Below are 17,079 nucleotides of genomic sequence, written 5' to 3' on the forward strand. Positions count from 1 at the left end.
TTTTTTTCCGTTTATCATCATTGTTATTACGCGTAATGTATGTTGGCAGCATTATCATCGTTCCACAGTCAGTTTCAGATGTAGGGTCTCTAAAATATCTCAAATTTTCTCGAAAACAACGTCGCTTTCCATTCATGGACACCCATCTGAGTTGCCAAAGTACCTCCGTAACACTTGCGTGCTAATCGAACCTACTGGTAAAAAATCTAGCAGCCGGTTTGTGAACTTCTTCGATGTCTTGGGTCTATTCTTTTGCATATGTCCCACACATTCATTAACTTCTTCCAATAAACCGTAGTCGGTCATTCGTTTACTACTACTGTGCTGAAATGCTCATCCATATCACATCGGTTTGCAACGTTACGCCTAGACATTTAATCGAGGTGAATGTGTCAAGCAGCACATTACTAATACAGTTCTGGAACATTATGGCATACGTTCAACAACCCGCAAGAACAGAATATGTCGAAGAATACTGCGGCAAACCGATATTAGGGATATAGTTGTTGTGGACTTCAGTCCGACGCAGCTCCTCATGTCACTGTGTCCTGTGCGAACCTCTTTATTTCACAATACCTACTGCAAACTACGCCCTTATGAATCTTACTGTATTCGCTTCTCTCCAATACTAAACTTGTGAGCACTTGATGTTTCTGAAAGTGTCTTATCACCCTGCCTCTTCTTTTGGTCAAGTCGTGCCACAACTTTCTTGTCTCTCCAATTTTAATCAGCACCTTCTTATTAATTCCGTGTCCGGTCAGCAGCACAAGGTCGACGATATAAAGTCAATTCGTAGTAAAAATATTTCTCTTACTAATAAATCAGATATATGTACAGTATTTATCAATCATTTTCTGAGCATTGCTGGTGAATTAAATTAAAATTTATTTTCTTCAGGGAATCTTATACCACTCTTGGCAAATGCCTTTCCGAGACTGGTCGCTGAAATACTCCTCTGTAATACAGACAATGGGGAGATTGCATCAATAATTAAATCACTGAAGACTAAGGACACTCACTGATATGGTGGAGTGCCTAGCAGAATAGTAAAGTACTGTGCTGCACATGTTAGCCCTGTATTTAGCCATATTTTTAATTTTTCCTTTAGGAATGGCCAGTTTCCTGAACGATTAAAGTGCTCAGTATTAAAGCCGCTTTATAAAAAGGGAGAAAGGGATAATGTAGACAATTTTAGACCTTTTCCTATGCCATCAGTTATTGAAGAGGCTGGGTGTGTAAGGATAATTCATCATTTTGTATCACACGATTTGATACCAAATGTATAGTTCGGCTTTAGATGTCGTTTAACAAATAAAAATGCTGTATTCTCTTTTCTCTCTGGGGTACTGGATGGGTTAAGCCAAGGGTTTCGAATGCTAGGAATATGTTTTGATTTAACTAAGGCGTTTGATTTTGTTGATCGCAACATATTGCTCCAGAAGTTGTACCATTACAGAAAACGGTGTATAGCTCACAATTGGTTCACCTCTTACTTCAGCAACAGAACAGCAATTTTGATAGTGGCTGTGATGTGGGATCTGCGTGGGGTACGGCCAAGTGGGGAGTGCCACAGAGGTCAGTGTTGGAGCCACTCCTGTTCCTTATTTATACAAATGGTATGCCATCTAGTATTACTGGTAACTCTAAAATATACCTCTTTGCTGATGATACTATATTGGTAGTAAAGGATGTTGTGTGCAACATTGTCTCGGTTTCAAATAGCGCAGTTCTCGACCTAACTTCATGGCTTGTAGAAAATAAACTAACGCTAAATCACAAGACTCAGTTTTTACTGTTTCTAACACACAATTCAACAAAACCTTGTGTTTTAATTTCACAGAATAGGCATATGATTAGTGAAACTGAACAGTCCAAATTTATAGGTGTTAATATAGATAGTAACTAAAACCCAAGTTCAGGATATTGTTCAGAGCCTGAATGCTGCCATTTTTACGATTCGAACGGTATCTGAAGTGAGTGATCGTTCGACACGAATATTACTCTACTTTGCTCATTTTTCTTCCCTTATGTCGTATGGTATTATGTTTTGGGGTAACTCTTCCCAGGTGTGGCCGAGCGGTTCTGGGCTCTTCAGTCTGGAACCGAGCGACCACTACGGTCGCATGTTTGAATCCTGCCTCGGGAATGGATGTGTATGATGTCCTTAGGTTAGTTAGGTTTAAGTAGTTCTAAGTTCTAGGGGACTGATGATCTCAGATGTTAAGTCCAACAGTGCTCAGAGCCATTTGAACTCTTCCCATTCTAAAAGGATATTTTTGGCTCAGAAACGGGCGGAACCTCTTGTCGACCCCTTTTCACTAATCTGGGTATTTTGACATTGGCCTCTATATATATATATATATATATATATATATATATATATATATATATATATATTCCTTATTGTCATTCCTTGTTAACAATATTACCTTATTCCCAAGAATACACAGCTTTCACTCAGTTAATAGTTGACAGAAATCAAACCTGCATTTGGATTGGACTTGTGCAGAAAGGTGTGCAGTATACTGCTGCAACCATTTTCAATAAGGTCCACCACAAATAAAAAATAGTAGCAGTAATCCACGCTGACGTGTTTTCTTATGGGTCATTCCTCCTATTCTGTCGAGATGTTCCTTGAAAAATTAAGCTGATTCTTATTGCATTGTTGGTTGCGTTTACATAAACTTATGGCTTGACTTTTGCGGGTTCATAAATATTTTATTTTTATCTATTGTTAGTTGTATGTTGTAATATCATGTACTGATACTCTCTATGTCGTTGGAGATTTGCTCCTCAATTTGGTCCTACGGAACTTGACGTGTAAATAAATAAACAAATAAATAAATAGATAATCTTCAACGTTTTTCTTTAGCACCACATTTCTAAAGCTTCTTTTCTCTTCTTGTCTAAACCGTTTATCGTCAGTGTTTAACTTCCATACATGGCTACACTCCTGTCACATACTTTCAGAAGACTTCGTAGCACTTAAATCTAAATTATATGTTAATAAATTTCTCATCCTCAGAAATGCTTGTCTTGCTATTGTCAGTCAACATTTTATGTCCTCTCTACTTAAGTCACCAGCAGTTATTTTGGAGCTCAAATAGCAAAACTCATCTACTATAATAACTGTCTCATTTCTTTATCTAATTCCCTGAGCATCACAAGATTTAATTCAACTACATTCTCTTATCCTAGTTCTGCCTTTGCTGACATCCACCTTATATCCTACGTTCAAGACACTGTCCATTCCATTGAACTGCTCTTCGAAGTTCTGTGCTCTCTCTGACAAAACTACAATCTCATCGGCAAACCTAAATCTTTTTATTTCTTTTCCCCGATCTTTAATCCGTACTCTAATTTTTTTTTCTTTTTTGCTCTACTGCTTGTTCAATGTACAGATCGAATTACATATGGGATAGGCTACAAAACTGTCTCATCACCCTCTCTTTTTCTGTAAAGCTATAAATAACTTTTCGCTCCCTCTATTTTACCCCTGCTGCCTTCAGAATTTCAAAGAGAATATTCCAGTCAAAGTTGTCGAAAGCATTCTCTAAGTCAACAAATGCAATAAACATAGGTTTACCGTTCTTCAGTCTATCTTCCAACGTTAGCCGTAGTGTCAGTACTGCCTCACGTGTTCCTACATTTCTCCGGAAGCAAAGCAGGTTTTCCCCCAGGTCGGCTTCTACGAGATTTTCCAATCTTCTGTAAGAAATTCATGTTAGTATTTTCCAACCACGACATATTAAACTGATATTTCGGTAATTTTCACACCAATCAGCAACTGCTTTCTTTGGAATTGCAATTAATACATTATTTTTAAGTTTGAGGGTATTTCCTCCTAACTCATACGTCTTGCACGACAGACGGAAGTGTCTTTTTATGGCTACAGGTAGCTCTCCCAAGGCTACTCCTGGGGCCTTGTTTCGACTTAGATCTTTCAGAATTTGTCGTTGTATCATATCTCTCACCTCCTCGTCATCTATGTCCACTTCCCTTTCAACAATATTGCCTCCAATAACATCTGCGTTGTGTAAACTCTCCATATTCTCCTTCCACCTCTCAGCTTTCCCTTCTTTGCTTAGGATTAATGTTTCATCTGAGCTCTTGATATTCACACAGCCGCTTCTATTTCCTCCAATGGCCTGTTTAATTTTCCTGAAAGCGGTATTTACCTCTCCCCTAGTGGAATATGTTTCAAAATCTTTAAATTTGTCCTCTAGCCATTCCTGCTTAGTCATTTTGTACTTCCTGACGATCTCATGTTTTAGACGTCTGTATTCTTTTTTTGCCTGCTTTATTCACTGAATTTTTATGTTTCCTCCTTTCACCAATGAAATTCAGTATTTCTGGTGTTAAATAATTGTTTCTACTTTCCATCAATGAATTTCAGTATCTCTTGTGTAACATAATTATTTCTACTAGGTCTTGTCTTTACATCTGTTTGAACCTGTAACCTTCAGTATTTCATCTCATAAAGCTACCCATTCATCTTCTACTGTATTCCTTTATTATGTTTTAGTCAACCGTTGCCTAATGCTTCCTCTGAAACTCTCTGTAACCCCCGTCACTACCGCTCACCCCAATCTTCCCGACTGCGAATCTACTGGCCACGTTATTCTCCCTACGCTCTATCACTGTTGCTCTTCGAATGACGTAGGAGACATGACATTACGTAATAGGTTGAGAAAGATGTTGGATTGGTTGTCCTACATGTAATCTGATGCATTTTACTTCAGGAAAGCAGGAATACGAATCTAAAATATTCTATTTAAATATCACCTGTCTGGAAAATTCATGCACTGTAATCGAACATCTTAAATCTCTTACATGCTATCGATTTAAAGGATGGACTCTGCCACTCCACGGAGATGCAGAATTTGAGTTTAGAGATGGTACAATACTGAGACATTGTTATCTCAGTCCTGCACATATGACCATTAAAATTATAGCTATTAAAATTATAGTACGAAATCGTCTGGAAGACAATTAAATTTTAGTCAAAGACTTTCGTTTTGTCTAATATACTGTGTAGTACAAAGTACAAACGGTTAAATTTGATGGGTATACGGATGACGAAATTTTTTCCACAGAGCTGCCACTTCCGACAGCAAACCTGGCTCAGGCCTGGCTGCCCATCGAATCGAACCAACGTATTCGTAGTATCAGAAGTACGAAAAATATCGTTGCAGGGTGAAAGTCGGAAACCATCTGTGCTGCCACTGATCTTAACATGTAAGAAACATAATGGTTGCTGTTCAAAATATCTGCTGTGCGAACCAGAAACGATCGTGTTTGTACCTGATAGCACAACCTATACAATCACATCAGGTACTGGGCCCACATGACGATGATTTATGCAATCTGGAAAATCTCGTTTTCTCAGAACCTCGACACAAGAATACCTCCATCGTGGTGCTGTGCTCAGAAATGAGAGCCGGGCGAGGTGGCCGAGCGGTCCTAGGCGCTACAGTCTGGAGCAGCGCGACCGATACGGTCGCAGGTTCGAATCCTGCCTCGGGCACGGATGTGCGTGATGTCCTTAGTTTAGTTAGGTTTCAGTAGTTCTAAGTTCTAGGGGACTGATGACCTCCAAAGTTAAGTCCCATAGTGCTCAGAGCCATTTGAACGATTTCAGAAATGAGACTCAGCTCAAAAGACGAAGTACGAGCTTTGTTCAGAATGTACCGGGATTTTCTTTAAAACATTTTTTTATTCGTTTACATTTACATTTTCGTAGTTCCCATTAGATATTACGCACTTTTGCCAGAACTTTTTCCAGTCTCTGAAACAGTTCTGGAACTCGATCTTTGGGACAGCTCTTAACTCTTTCAGCAGTTCGTTCTTAATCTCATCTAAGCTTGTAAAACGACTGTCCTTTGAAGTGCCCTTTATGTTTGGAATAAACAAAAAGTCAGAACGGCCATCTCTGCTGAGACGTCGTTACATTGTTGTTATCCGCCAAAAATTCACGAACGAGCGTTGAAGTGTTAACAGGCTCATTATTGGTATGCAAAAGCCGTGAACTGTTTCGCCTCAAATCCAGCTTTTTTTCTGGATTGCATCCTGCAAACGGTGTTAAAGTTGTAGGTTGTACTCTATCTTTGATCATCTGTTCTTTTGATACTATTACGTTAAAATCGAAGAAATCAGTGAGCAGAACCTTCGCATTCGACTGCACTTGCCGAAATTTTTCGATGTTACCGATCCGGGATGTTTCCACTGCGACGATTGAACGATAGTATCGACGTCATAACCGTACACACAAGTTTCGTCATCTGTTATGACATGTTTCAGCAGTTCTGTATCGTTGTTAACTTCATTTAGCAACAAACGGGCAACTTTCATTCACCGCTATCCTTGCTCGAAATTCAACACCTTTGGCACAAATTACAGGACCACATGTTTCATACTCAAAGCATCTGCAAAGGTTTCAGGGTCTGAGAGAATTGATAGGCGACAATCTTCAGCAATTTTCTGACTGTGATTCGACGATCGTTCATACTCGTTTCTTTCAATTTTTCTATGTTTTCATCGGTTGTTAGTGTGTTGGGGCGTCCAGGACCTTCGTTATCTTCAGCTTCAGGGCCACCTTGGAAACGCTTATAACACGCATAAACCCTTGTTTCTCTCATAGCAACTTACCAAAAGCCATGTTCATCATTTCTAAAACTTTGATACATGTTGTTCAATGGCTTTGAGCCACGCTGTTACCACCACGTAGGAGCACTAGTCAGTCGCTGCTGGAATACTTATTCATTTCGTTTTACTGTTCCTGCCAATACACATCGACAAAACGAAAAATGTACTAGAGTAATTTGGGACTACTCTATCGAACGGGCACATAACGTTCTCCTTTAAAAATCAGGACCTCTGAAGTCAACCGGTAATGTCAGGGAGCATTTTGCTAGCGGTACTGATGTAAGCTGTTGTGTCGGTGTCGCTGACTGAGAATGTGTGCTAATGTTCAAATATGCACGGTTCGTATCATAGGGCACATGTGAGTCCACGTGATGTGTGTATTGAAATGGGGACCTAGAAACGACAGAGAGGCTTCATCCTGCCATAGCCATCAGTGGTTCACAACCCCATAACAGGCCACAGCAGTCCACCCACCCAACCGCCCCCCCCCACCTCTCTCCCCGCAATATTTGGCCCCCAGTGGAGCTCCCCCCCACCCCCCACCGAATCTAGAGTTATTGTGCGGTTCGGCCCCCAGTGGAACCTCCCCCCCTGACCCCCCCCCCCCCCCCCCGCCACCCGCTAACTCTTCATACCAGACGAGTGTAACTCCAAATGTTTGCATGGTAGAGTAATTATGGTGTACACGTACGTGGAGAGTGTTTGCGCATCAATCGCTGACATAGTGTAGCTGAGGTGGAGTAAGGGGAACCAGCCTGCATTCGCCGAGGCAGATGGCAAATCGCAGGGGCCGGGTTGGCTATCCACGAGGTGTTGTAACTCTTGCTAAGCAACAACGATTCAATGTTAATGGGTGGGCCGGCATTGTCGGTGGTAGGTTGTCTGAATCAAACATTCTTCCAGTCCACCTCAGTGGACAGAGATATTTCCGTGGAACATGTGTTTCCAGAACTGCTGGAAGAAGTACCTCTGAATTTTAAGCAAAGGATGTAGTTCCAGTACTATACGACGCTTTCCCAGTTCAGCATTGCTATGAGGAACCATCTTAGAGCCACTTTTGGGTATTAATGGATCGGCGGAAGTGGCCCTGTGGTCAGGCCACCATGGTCACCTGACCTCATCTAACAGGATTTATTCCTCTTTGGGCATACGAAGCAGCTGGTATGAAAAACTGTTGTGGAAACAGAACACGACTTCGTCGATAGAAGCGTAGTCGTTGCTCGTACAACTGAGGACAGGACCGGAATCTTCAGATGGACAGGACAGTCAATAGTCAGACAATGTATTGCATGCATACAGGCTAACGGTACGCGTTCAAACAACTGCTGTGAATGCCAGTGCTGTAATTAGATTATGAGCTATATACTGTTTAAATCGTCCGTAGCATCAGAAATTGCTCTCGGGAACTATATGTACCACAGATAAATAATTCTGTATTGATATTCTCTATCAACATTATTACTTTCATCGAGTAGCTTCCGAACAATCTGTACACTGACAAGATAATTTCGAAAAATAAACTACAAGCACATCATGTTGAATATCATGGCTCTTTCATGTCTCTTTGTATTCCGGACTGATATCAGTAAATACGTTTTTGCCATATGCCAGTTTGTAAGAATAAATTTAGAAATATATGATTTTATATTATTGTAGCCCGTAATTGTGGCTGATTACGTGAACGAAGGCGTAAAATGTAAACATATATTGAATACGCATTGCATGTCCTGTCTCCTGCATTTACAGTTCGCCATGTGTGGTATCACACTTACTTTTCATAACGACTGCAAATAGCATCTACGGTCATGAATATTCGTGTAAGTGTTCAGATGCGTAACTTGATGTACTCTATATTTCGAATTCATAGAATGAAATCTTCATTCTATTAATATATATAAACATGTTGCAGACATTTTCTGCACAACGTTGTCTCGTTGTTGGGAAAAAAAGAAAAACCCACTATACAGATTTGTTAGCTTTTATTTTATTACATTAGAAGTGAGCAATTTCATAACTTTGTCCACTGACTACATAGATTGATTTCTTGCTTACTTCATCCGCAGTGGAATTTCTTATTGACGTTGTTGCATCAAAACTCAATTGACGCTGAGCTCTGCGTGAGTTCAAAGACTTCGGAAGTGAGTGGCGGTCTGGCTGTAAGTGTGAAGTAGACAGTGTTAGGCTTATGGGACTGTATTTAGTATTTTTCTGATTTTCACATCATAAGTGGACATGAGCCGAAAGATGCATCGAATCGACAGTGATCAATTTATTTTGCGATTACTGACTCGTAAAACGATTTTTCTTCATTTCAAGAATAATCCAGAGTTTGTATATAAACCGCTGGATCCATCTTCGCCAACACATAACACATCTGTCAATGTCAAGAACGGCCTTAAAAAAACCAGCCACAAACGAAATCAAAACGAAAATAATAAAATGATACAAACCACTTGGTTCGCCTAACATAGCTGCGCTGCATCATTACAGAAGAAAGTGTGTTGGGTAAATTATAAATTATAAATAGAAACCTTCGTCCCAGACGGGCGTTGCATTCGTTCATTGCTGATCGGGAACTAAAATGAAAAGGAGTTTGTTAGCCATGTTTAAACTGTTTTAAGGGAATCTTAATTGTTTCCTGTAGATAGCACGTGTGTTGACGGTGCAAAAAAAAAAAATCAAAGCTCAAGCGGAAATTATCTATGTTTCATACTAGTAGATTTATTTTGGCAGGAATGCCCTCTTCGCCTGTGCTAGTCAGCTTCTTCCGAAATGTGTGTTTTGATTCCTTAATTTCGTCTACTTTGTGTAAGTTTTTCGCTGTTCTCATTCCAGCTACTTAAAATTACTCTCGTCTTTCTTCGGATTACTTTCGATCCGTATTCTGTGCTCAGTAGACTTTTCGTTGATTACGTATGTCTGTAATGTCTGTAATTTCTCATTGAGATTACCTATGCCATCAGTGAATCTTACCAATTATATCTTTCAGTCCTGAATTTTTATCCCACTCTGAAACATTCTTTTATTATCGTCACTGCTTATTCGGTCTGCAGATTGAATGGTAATGGCGAAAGGGTGTATTCTTGTCTTACACCAGTAACAATCACTGCGTTTAACCCTCGGTCTTCAGTTCTTAGCAGTCCTCTTTGTTTTTAGTACGTTCTGTACGTTACCCATCATTCTCTAGAGCGTACTCCTATTTCTCAAAGAATTTCGAATATTTTCCGCAATTTTACATTTTTAACGCTTTTTCTAGGTCGACAAATCCTGTGAAAGTGTTCAGCCTTCAGTCTTGCTTCCATTACCAAGCGCAATCTCGTAACTGCCTCTCTGGTGCCTTTAATTTTCCCGAAGGTAAATTGATAGGCTTCTAAGAGATTCTCAACTATCTTTTCTATGCTTCTGTACATTATACTTGACAGTAACTTTGATGTCTGAGCTACTGAGCTGATAGCGCTATTCTTTTCACTCTTACCCGCGCTTGTTATCTTTGGGATTGTGTAGGTGATCTTTTCCCGAAAGTGTGGTTGTGTTCCATAAAAAAACTTGAATCGTTTTATGGTTGTCACTTCATCCAAAGATTTTACAGTTTCTGAATAAATGTTATCTATGACGTCCACCTAATTTGACCTCAAGTCTTCCGAAGTTCTCTTAAACACTTGAGTCTAATACTGGATCTTCAGTTCCTCCATATTGGCTCCCATTTCTTTTTCTATCACGTCATCAGACAGCTGCTCCTTATTGGGAGGAAGAAAGGAAGATTAGAGGTTATCCAGTCGTTTACGCCGTCATTGCAGTAGGAGCTCGGATTACGAAAGGATGATGAAGAAAGTCGGTTGTGCCATTTTCGAAGGAACTATCACAGCATTTTCCTGGAGCTGTTTAGAAAAACCACGTAATACCTAGATCCCGATGTCAGGACGGTGATTTGAACCTACAACTTCCTGGATATGAATCCACTGTTATAATTCATCTCTCATAGAGGCCTTCACTGTACCCTTTCTACCTATTTGCTCTTCCCTCTGCGTCTAACTATGGGATTCCTCCTGCACTGTGATGTGGACACCTTTGCTATTAATTTCACCGAAGTCTGTCTTGACTTTGCACTGAGTCTTTGCGTCCGACGACCGTTTCTTTTTCCAGTTGTCCTTTCGCTTCAGCTTCCCTGAACACAGTTAACATGTTCAAATGGATTAGCCTGTAGCATCTTGCACAGATGAAGAGACTTTCACGGGATAGAGTAGCGGACTGAGGTTCATCAAACCATTCTTCGGAGTGAAGTCCATAGCAGCAACACAATGTACTGTAATAATTTTTTCATAATGTGGGGCCACAGTCGTAATATATTCCTTTAAAGTCAGTAGCGCCATTAGACTGTTTTTTATTAGCGGTGTTACATTTACACGATCATGATTTCGGCTTCAAAGTGTCATTATCAAGTGCATCAGGCATTATATAACACTTAATATACTTTATAATGGCACTTTGAAGCCGAAATTATGATCGTGTAAATGTAACACTGCAAATAAAAAACAGTCTAATGACGATACTGACTTTAAAGAGACAATGTACTGTACTTTTGACAATAGAAAGACCAGAGGTATGAGTTGAGTATGAATGTCCGAAACATTCCTACTGGTCTTAGCACTCCTTAATGTTCGCATATTCTGAAAGCCAACATACAGGGTGGAAGGAGTATTAAACCCGTTAATGGGTACGTTTCGCATGTTCCAGAATCGAATATCATGGAAGGAACTTTTACTTCTAGGAACACTGGATAACATGCACTAATCTAAGAGAGAGTTAAGTAGATTGTTTTCATGTCTACTATACTTCACCGAAAAACACTGCAATTTATTATCGAATGGCAGCTTGGACCTGTATTGAAGTGGCCCATTCGATGCATTTGTGCCTCACATTTTACCATGGAATTTTGCACCACGCATGATAGAACACAAAATCCTATACACCTGTAAACGTACTGTTGAGATATTTCGAAATTAGTCGTGAATCACGTGAAGTATCGGTCGTTCCAGCTGTGCTGATTGCATTTAGGGTACCGTTGGGAATCTAGAGAAATGCTACAGCAACATTTCACCATTTCGTTGGCTCTCGATTCAGGGCTTGTCGATGTGAAGCGACACCTGTTTCCGTTTCAAATCAGCGCCCTGCTGATTTATGTGACAGCCGCCCAGTCTCCGAAATTGAAACAAAGTAGTAAACGCGATGTCACACATCTGTCTGGACTGAAATTATTACTCAATCATGAAATCCTGTTGGTCTGGAATGAGAAAAAACCGATGCAGTGTTGCTTGTTTGAGCGTAGTATTGAAAGCAACGGGGGATTAAACTAAATTTACTGCAGCTTGACGGGTTTTAGGTTACAGATTTCTCTTCCAAATATTTACCATGGTAGGTGACATGATAGTGAGCTACTACTTGTACTTAATAGAGACTTGATTAACGAAATGAAGATACAGATGGCAGTGAAAACCACTTCATTGGAGACACATAAAGTGTATCCACAGATCATGTAGTCTGTAAATGAGCAAGTGTTGTTATGATTTCTCCATTGGCAAAAGTTTCCAGATTAGCCTCCGATTCGGATCTCCTGGAGGCGGTTGACAACTGGGAGGAAAACAAGAGAAGACTGAATCACCAACGGAAGGGTAGCATTCCAAGAGTCCGAGCATGGAACGTCAGCAGTCTCAGTGTAATAGAGAAGCTATAAAATCTGAAAATGGAAATTCAGAGGCTCAATCTAAATACAGTGGGACCCAGTAAAGTTAAAAGAAAAGAACATAAAGTTTTCCCGACAAATGTATGTCGCGTATTTTCAACAGCAGCAGGAAATGGTATGAGTGGAGTAGGATTCATTATAATATAAAAATCTGTGGACAGTTAAATGAATGATCACATGCAGAAGATGAAAAGTTAGAGAGTACATATGTCGATATTGAACGGGTAATTCAGCGTGTAAAGAGAGATGAAACTCTAATGATCCTGGGGAATTGGAACGCGGTAGTAGGGGAAGGAAAGAAGAAACATTTACAAGAGACCATGAACTTGATATTAGAAGTGAAGAAAGAGGACGAGTAACAGAGTTCTGCGCCATGTTTTAGCTAGTAAGAACGAAAAACACTTTCAAGATTCCAAGAGCAGTTAGTACACCTAAAACCGACCCGGAGACACAGGAAGATTTCAGCTGGATTACAACATGACAAGAGATTCCGAAATCAGATATTGGATTGTAATGCGTACACAACAGCAGATACAGACTCAGATCACAATTCAGTAATGATGAAAAGAAAAATGAAGCTTAAGAGACAGGAGCGTAACGATCAAAGTGAAAACAAGTGGTATACTAAAGCACTGAGGAAATATGACGTTCAGTAGAAAATCTCTAAGGCTGAAGATACTGCGATAATTAATACCACTGTAGTCAATTCAGCTGAAGAAGGATGTAAGTCTCTGAAAAAGGAAATCACGTAAGTTGGGCAAATGAACATAAGTACAAGGAAAATAACTGCGAATAAACCTCGGATATCAGAAGAAATCAATTGGCCAAAGAAAGAAGGAAGTAAAAAATTTTGAGGGACTTTGGAATGAAATAAGTAGGAGTTGGAAGGAATACAAGGCGAAATGGTTACAGGAAAATGTGAAGAGATACCGGAAACGAACGGCTTTAGCATATAAAATAGTGAAATCAGCCTTCTGTCAGATTGAAAGCAGGGGTCACAACGTTAGGTTCAAAAATGGCTCTGAGCACTATGGGACTCAACTGCTGTGGTCATAAGTCCCCTAGAACTTAGAACTACTTAAACCTAACTAACCTAAGGACATCACACACACCCATGCCCGAGGCAGGATTCGAACCTGCGACCGTAGCAGTCGCACGGTTCCGGACTGCGCGCCTAGAACCGCGAGACCACCGCGGCCGGCACACAACGTTAGGAATGCAATGGAAATTGCACTTATGAGCGCAGAAAAGACAGAGATTAGGTGGAAAAAGTATGTAGAGAGTTTCCACGTAAGACGAATACTGTGATGACGTGATTCAAAAAGAAACTGGTATCGAAATGGTAACATATAGAGCATCAGTGTTAGCCCGACCAAAATTTGGCAGACTTTCGATGAAATAAATCAGAACACTATTCAGTTGGGTGCGCATTATCTATGAGACTGGCGACGTACCATCAGACATTCGGATAAGTTTTACCTACACAAATCCCAACAGAAAGAGCAGACTTATGCGTGAACTTTCGCGCATTCAGATAACATCTAACAAATCCCAATTGCTGATATGAATAATAAAGAGAAGAATAGTAAATAAAACAAGTTCTATCAGTTTGACTTTGGGAAAGGTTGAGGCGCGAGAGAGGCATTTCTTACGTTGCGGATGATAATGAAAGCGAAAGTTAAGAAAAATCGATATATGTTTTTAGTATTTAAAAACCTAAGAACCAATTTGCGACAGTGTAAAACTGCGCGAGATGTTGGAAATTTTGAGAAAAATATTTGTGAGGTATAGGAAAAGACAGGTAATGTACAATATGTACAACATCCAAGATGGAACTATAATATTATAAGGGTAAAAAAAAATGTCGGATGGATATGGATGTAAGGCAGGGATGTCCCTACTATTCTATCTATATGTCGAAGCTACAACTACAGAAATAACAGAGTCAAGAGTGGTATAAAAGTCAGGGTGAAAGTTTATCAAAGATTCGCAGAGGATGGTATAGTCAGTGAAACAGAAAAAGAAATGCAAGGCCCTTTGAATGGACTGAAGAACCTATTGAGTACAGAATATGGACTGGAAGTAAAGCGAAGAAAGACGGAAGTAAGAGTGGTAACAGAAATGAGAGTAATGATTAACTTAACGTGAAAACTCGTAAGCAAGAAGTAGACCAAGTTAAGGAATTCTGCTACCTTGGAAGCAAAGTCATTCCGACAGAGAGCAGGCAGGAAGCTTGCAGCGGTTAGGTGTCAAACCATAAACAAGCTCAATTATTAACCAGGGTATTTGAACAAACGATTTTATTTATCGAGATAAGCATTGCCTTCTCCAAAATGACAGAACTTCTAAACACAGAATTGTGTTAAGACAACGTTTCCCTTAAAAATTGATCTAAATATTTACTACGTAAATAGAACAACATTTACTCAGTTAGTTTAAGGAATGTTTGTGAAATCAATAAACAATGAAGGCTACTTGAATTAAGTGAATAACTCTTATTTTATCCCAATTGAAGAGATATAATTACGTTAATACCTGAACAGACAAATCTCGGAAATAATTAGTTTCACAGGGGTTTACATAAGCATTAAACCAGGCAGCATGGTAATAGTTTGTATTCAAAAATATAACACAAAGAGAAATACTGTTAAAGAAAACACTGAAAACATTAACACTCCAATGTAGACAATTAGTAACATTTAGCTAAAATAAAAAGCTCACTGTGGAAAATAGCAATTATACGTGACTAAACGGTTAAACAACATAGGCATAATATGCGGGATACACTCATAAAATTTTTTAAAGTTAGAGCAGAATGTAAATAAAAGATAGTTGTGGTTAAGCTCCGCTAAAATTAAGCTCTGCTTTGCGACTCCCTTGATTGTTATAGTAAATTAAGTAAAAAGAACAATGGTTATAAAGGTCCGCCTGATGAAGTAATGTTGAAAACGTTGAATACGGTACTCGACCGTTAGCAACTGACCTAAAGGAATATAAGCCGTATACAACCCATATCGATAAAATATCATCTCTCACAATAACGTTTCAGTAATTATCATATACGTACAGATAACATTAACCACGGCAAGCAAGATAGGTAACATTTCATTGCCAATTTTCGAGTGAGATACGAAGCGACCACAGCAAAAAGTTCGACATCAGTGTTTCACCGAATAACTTTTTTCAGCGAGCTTCCTGGTGTAGCGGACACATGTCGTGTACTGTATTTAATATACTCAAGGTAACTTCCAAAGGCGCTTCATCATATCAACATCAAGCCTGGTCTGCAGAAACTGCACTGGTACTAGAATGGGGCAAAGTGGAGTTTCCTCACTAGGTCTCGACTTAGAGTAATCTGGCAATATTCCACGCCGAGCCCCTCACTGGAGATAATCACATCTCAATCGAGCACACGACTCACTCGACACAATCTGTCGATCCGCTAAGTTGGCGTTCCGCCGACTACCTCCTGGGAGAGCGGAATGTAAACAGGTGCTCGCCAGATAAAAAAAGATCTTCCTCCATCAGTTCACAGGCGTTGCTGTGGTAAGAGATTCGAGTGGTATTCGTGAGGACGGCGGGGCAAATGGACATTTGGCCACAAAATTAACATATGTACGGAATGATTCTTTCAAAAACGTCGTCGACGGAACGTTAAAGCAAAATTTCCGGCTACTATCTTGGACCAATCGTAAAACTGTCCGTGAAAGTGATAGCACCAACGTTATTATTTACGTAAATCTTCCATTCTACCGCACTCATCTTAACAAAGTCCTTTATCACTGCGTCAGTCCAGTACCAGTAAAATTACGCTCAGTGCGAGGGATTCGGCTTTCATGTTAGAATAAACTCATAGTCATGTTTCAATTACGTAAAAATTTTAATTTCAAAGACGTGTAACCTGCAGTGAGCATTGAATCGATTGTGATATTGACAGCTCATCTGGTAAAATATTATGAATGTGAAAGATCTCTTGCGCAACACTAGGTTACAATTTTCCGATACACGCGTCACATGTAATATAAAAACTTGTTCCAAAAATGGGACATGTGGTAAAATAACCAACTCAAATTTCTGTGTGCTCTGAATTCAACTCTGAAACGTATTCACCTGATTTGGTGATAATTCCATATCGTATTGAGGCATTTCGTCAGACTTACGTCATAGAAACTAATTCCATGTAGACCTGTGTAGCCGGTCTGTGTGGCCGTGGGGTTCTAGGCGCTTCAGTCTGGAACCGTGCGATCGCTACGGTCGCAGGTTCGAATCCTGCCTCGGGCATGGATGTGTGTGACGTCCTTAGGTTAGTTAGGTCTAACTAGTTCTAAGTTCTAGGCGACTGATGACCTCAGATGTTAAGTCCCATAGTGCTCAGGGCCATTTGTACCATTTAGACCTGTATATACATAATACAAACCGCGGCAGAGAAGTAGTACGAAGGGGAATGACTGCGATCACTGGAGAAAATAGCGTAGACTACTGAAGTTCCAAAAATGGTTCAAATGGCTCTGAGCACTATGCGACTTAACTTCTGAGGTCATCAGTCGCCTAGAACTTAGAATTAATTAAACCTAACTAACCTAAGGACATCACTCACCTCCATGCCCGAGGCAGGATTCGAACCTGCAACCGTAGCGGTCGCTCGGTTCGTGACTGTAGCGCCTAGAACCGCACGGCCACTCCGGCCGGCCTGA

This window comes from Schistocerca nitens, chromosome 7, assembly GCF_023898315.1.
Source record: "Schistocerca nitens isolate TAMUIC-IGC-003100 chromosome 7, iqSchNite1.1, whole genome shotgun sequence".
Lineage (NCBI taxonomy): Eukaryota > Metazoa > Arthropoda > Insecta > Orthoptera > Acrididae > Schistocerca > Schistocerca nitens.